Genomic DNA, 4962 nt, shown 5'->3' on the forward strand with positions numbered 1-4962 from the left:
AGATATTAGTACTTCAATATGTTGGTTTATTAGCATTACATCAGTTAATAAAATACGGTATTTTATTGTGAATTTAAGTTAAGCCTGTAAAACCTAAAATGTTGCTACCAAATTATTTACGGTGAAGTTCTGGCAACCACAGCTGCCGGTATTTTACCGTAAATGTCACAGATTTTTTTTACAGTGTACCCTACACTCTTTAAGCTGATCAAAATGAATACATGGGCATTGCATGTATTTTGAACAAAATGTATGTGCTTATGAAGAGCATCATTACCATTAATGACAAGGCTTGACAATCCTGTCATTATTGCATTTCTAACATTGAAAAATATGACAAGAAAGCTTTCTTCCCATGTTGTATCTTCACAAATACTGAGAATTAGAATCAGTGTCCCAGATTTCTTTTGCTAATATCCCTAAAAATATTTGCCCATTCCTTTTCCAGTATCTCTGTATGAGTACTTGAGTGTATGGAAACTGGAGGGAGAGTTGTCTTGCACTGCACTACAGATTTTGTTTTGATTGTGAAAATAGGCAGACTTCAAGATTTACGGTGTAAATATTTTTTTAAAGAATTCTGGTAGTACTTCATTTTACAGTCCTGTTATGCTTGTACTACCGTGTAAAATCTGAAAGATTTTAATGTTTGAAAGAAGTCTGTTATGCTTACAATTATAGTTCAGTAAAAACAGGAAAAAAATTGTAAATATTTAAAATAACTTTTCTATTTTAGAATATATTTCTAAATATTTCTGAATATATTTTAAAATGTCATTTATTCATGTGATGCAATGCTGAATTTTACAGCATCACCAGTCTTCAGTGTAACATGATGCTTCAGAAATCATCAGAATATGATTTTCTTATTACAGTCAGTGTTGAAAACGGTTTAATATTTTTGTGGAAATGATGATACATTCTGTTCAGGATTCTTTAATAAATAGAAAGTTCAAAACGACAGCATTTATTTGAAATAGAAATCTTATTAACAATTATAAATGTTGTCACTTTTGATCAATTTAATGTGTCCTTGATGAATAAAAGTAATCATTCCCTACATAAATAAATTTTAGTACTTACAATAACTGGGTAACAATTAGGTGTTAACCTTGAACCTAACCATAAACCATGTGGTTAAATTAGTCTTATATTAGTCAGTACTGCTTTTGGTAAGTACACTGTACATACATGAAAGTGCATGTACTGTAAAATAAAGTGCAACTGGGTTTCTTAAAAATTGCTCTGTTCTTGGCTGATCACTGTTTTAAATGCCCCTTTATCCCGTTGTGAAGTGTAAAGCACTAACATGTGTACGTAGCAACATGGCACCTGTTTTGCTGAGTGTTACTCTGATGTTTTTTTTTTTCTTTTCCTGGGGCTAAATTATCTTACCTTGTACTGTGTCCTTTCCACTTCCGGGTTATTTTTTTTTTTTGCTAAGTACACACTCATTGGCTACTAATGGCATATGGGTAAAACTCACGCCCCCATTGTGTAAGCAACATAGTGACCGTTCAAAGCACCCACAATTTTTAGAATCGGGAACTCAATCCCCACACAAACAATCATACCATCAAAGCTCTCTCAACCCACCCTATGAAGTCAGCCACACACATGCTCCTGCAACACTCTGAAACAGCTGCGTGGCTCTACTGAGAACTTCAGGCTGTTCGCAAGCTAGCATTCTTCATACCTGCTCAATGTCAGCGCGCCCCCGCTCACATTTGCACAAAACAAACCGCAGGCGAATAATATACTGGTGAGAAATAAAGAGTCAAATCATTAAACACATCATAAAAGGCTTTGAAGGAATCGTTGTGTGAAGCTCTCTGAGGTGAACATCCTGTATTCTATTTGTGGTTTGTTGTGTTTGGATCTGAGAGAACGAACCAGGGATGTTCTTGCAGTAATAATATCAGCATGAGCTAAGAGTGTTAACCCTGCTACAAGAACCTTTTTTTTTACCTTTCTGTTAAAGCTGGTTGATCAAGGAGGAATTGCTGGTTAAACTAGCTATGGTTAAACTAAATGAACTATTAAACTAGTTAAGAAACCTGGCTAGGTCACCAACACAGCAACATCCGATTCTAGTGCTGTTTTTTTCAGCAGGGGGTAAATGGTCAGAGAAGAAGGGACTTTTGCTTTCACGCACAGGGCAAGGAGGGTGAGAGGAGCACGGGTAAATCTTGTCTTGTGGCCTATTTTTGCTACACTCCACCATTAAGCTTCACATCTGCCATCTGAGCTAAACTGTGCTCCATTATGAACAGCCTCTAGAGAACCTGCACTAATTCTATAGACTGACTTCCAGTTCCAGGAGATCATCTGTTCATACTGCTTTAAATGTTTGGTGTCTTACGTATTGCATATTTTTTTGTGTATGACATAGTGTCCTAAATAAGTGCTAGTGTTAAAATTATCTTAATATAAACATGTATATCCACCAGAAAGACAGATATAGTTGATAAAATAATGCCATTTTATACCACATTATGTCATATTATACACATTTATTGCAGATGTACACTGTAAAAAAAAAATAAAAATGTTGAAATTACTTGTTTTGTTGTGTTGGCTCAGCGAAATTCCATTTTAAAAAGTCAGGACATCTTTAATACAAGTGTAATACACTTATTTGACCTGCAACTTAACGAAGCGCAACCAAGCAATTTTGTCCCAAATTTATTAATACTTCAGAAATTATGTTCTTCTTTTTTTTTTGACATGCAACAGGAAGCTTAATGGAAAACATGTGCTGGTGACTTAAAGCAGGGCAACTCTACAGTCTCTGGAATGGCATCCATGTGTCTATTCCGTGCAACCAGAGCCAGGTGTGGAAAAGTCTTGTTTTGCTGAGTGCAAAGCTAGGTTTAAGCCAGGAAACTTCTCACAGATAACAGGCCACAGCGGGCAGTGCCAGGGCATTACTGTCTATCTGTCAGCTCTCCAGTCTGTTAAAGGCTTTATAGTCTTACATTCAGCACACCAGGGGAGTAAACATTATTTATAAAATGTTTAAAAAATCAAATAAAAATAGAATTACGTGAAGCAAATCATGACATAACTTTCATTTATTTTGTAGGAATTGCAAGTTTTCTCATATTTTGGATACTCAGAATGGTTCATTCTACTCTAAAGTTCACTTCCGGCCCATAGCATCAAGATCTTAAATGCAGCTGCTAAAACAAAAAAAATCCATCAAAATACCTGTCTCATGACACGTGGTGAAGGCTGGCTTTCTGAGTAGATTTTTGCTAAAGACCACATGCTAGCACTGTGTCTCCAGTGTCTTTACAGTGGTCAGCCCTCACAGCAAGGTGATTAGTCACTTCTTTTAGACAGTGGATTACTGAACCCTGATATAGACATGGGCTATTCTTTTTTATACTGCCAGAATCTGTTCGAAGGGTCTTGATCTAAACCCCTCTCGCATCCTCGGTGGTGTTTATGGTCCAAAGATCAAAGTGAAAATGCACAGATCCGTTTCAAACCTGTTTTCTAAGGCAGCATCCTATCTGAAATAGAAGCACATGAGAGGTTTAAAGTGGTTTAAAAATGTTCTTCATAAGCAGAAACTCAAAGCACAATCAAACCAACACATTTGATGTTAGCATGTTACTAAACTAACATTATAAGATGGTACTCTAATTCACACAGAAGTTTATAGCACAGTTTATAGTAAAAAAAAAAAAAAATCCATATTTGATTAACTTTTTCTATAAATACTGTTCATTATTTCATAGATTATATTTATAGGTCTAATTATATATCAACATTTCTCTAACTTTTGTCAGCTATCTTGGATATTTTCACAGAGCTTGTTATTCCACCACTAAAAATGAACAAAATAAGGTTAATTTGTCACTGTAGTTTGCAACAGCCTTGTGAATAAGTACGCTTTAACATATATAAAAAAAACTGACAAAAAAAACAAATATACTTAATATACTGCAAACTGAACATAATGTTTTCAACCCCATCTCATGGCAATTCGTACATATTTTACCAGGTGGCTAATTCATATGAATTAGTATGACCTCACTCGTAAGAATTCGTACAATCTTTGCTAAATCGTACGTATTTTTCAAGTTCCCCAATTCGTATGAATTTGTACGAATAACCTACCCCTAACCCCACCCCTAAACCTACACGCCACTGGGTCTAGACAAACCGTACAAAATCGTACGAGTGAGGTCGTTTGAATTAACACAAACGCCTTGTAAAATACATACCAATTGGTCATAAGTGTTGTGTTTTTGGACAATCAATTGTTAATTGCAGTTAAATGAAAATGTATTGTAGTTTACGTTTATAATAATGCAATTAACTGAACTTTAGAGTGCTTTTTAGAGACACTTAAGTACATCTTTAAATGTATCTTCATAATTACTTCTGTTGTCTTTCAGTGGGTAAAGTTACTGCGGAATGTACAAGCATTTATGGTAAACTAAAATATACTTTAAAGGGGTCAAATTATGCTATTTTAAAGATCATTATTTTGTGCATTTGGTGTAACAGAATATGTTGACATGCTTTAATATTCAAAAAACACATTATTTTTCAAATACTGTACATTATTGTAGGTCCTCTATGCCCCGCCTCTCTCAAACACTTCGTTTTCAACAAAGCCCCCTCCTTTGACAAGCGCAGTCTGCTCTGATTGGCCAGCTGACCCAGTGCATAGTGATTGTTTTTAGAAATAGCCTTTGTGCACAGCCAGCCTTGTACTCTTGTAGTTTGGTATGATCGTCCATAAAATGCATCGCACAGATTCGAACATCTGGGTTGTGCTGTTCTGTTGTAAATAAATCTTATCCAATGATTCCTAATTGCATCTACTTCCGGAAGGCCAAATAAAGTGCTTTTGCTTTCGCACTGAAACATACAGCGTCTCACTGACATGGCTGCATCAACACTACTGCTGTTCCTGAAACCACGCCTTCTTTCTTTGTGTGCAGC

This window comes from Sinocyclocheilus anshuiensis, unplaced genomic scaffold, assembly GCF_001515605.1.
Source record: "Sinocyclocheilus anshuiensis isolate Anshui unplaced genomic scaffold, SAMN03320099.WGS_v1.1 scaffold229, whole genome shotgun sequence".
Taxonomy (NCBI): domain Eukaryota; kingdom Metazoa; phylum Chordata; class Actinopteri; order Cypriniformes; family Cyprinidae; genus Sinocyclocheilus; species Sinocyclocheilus anshuiensis.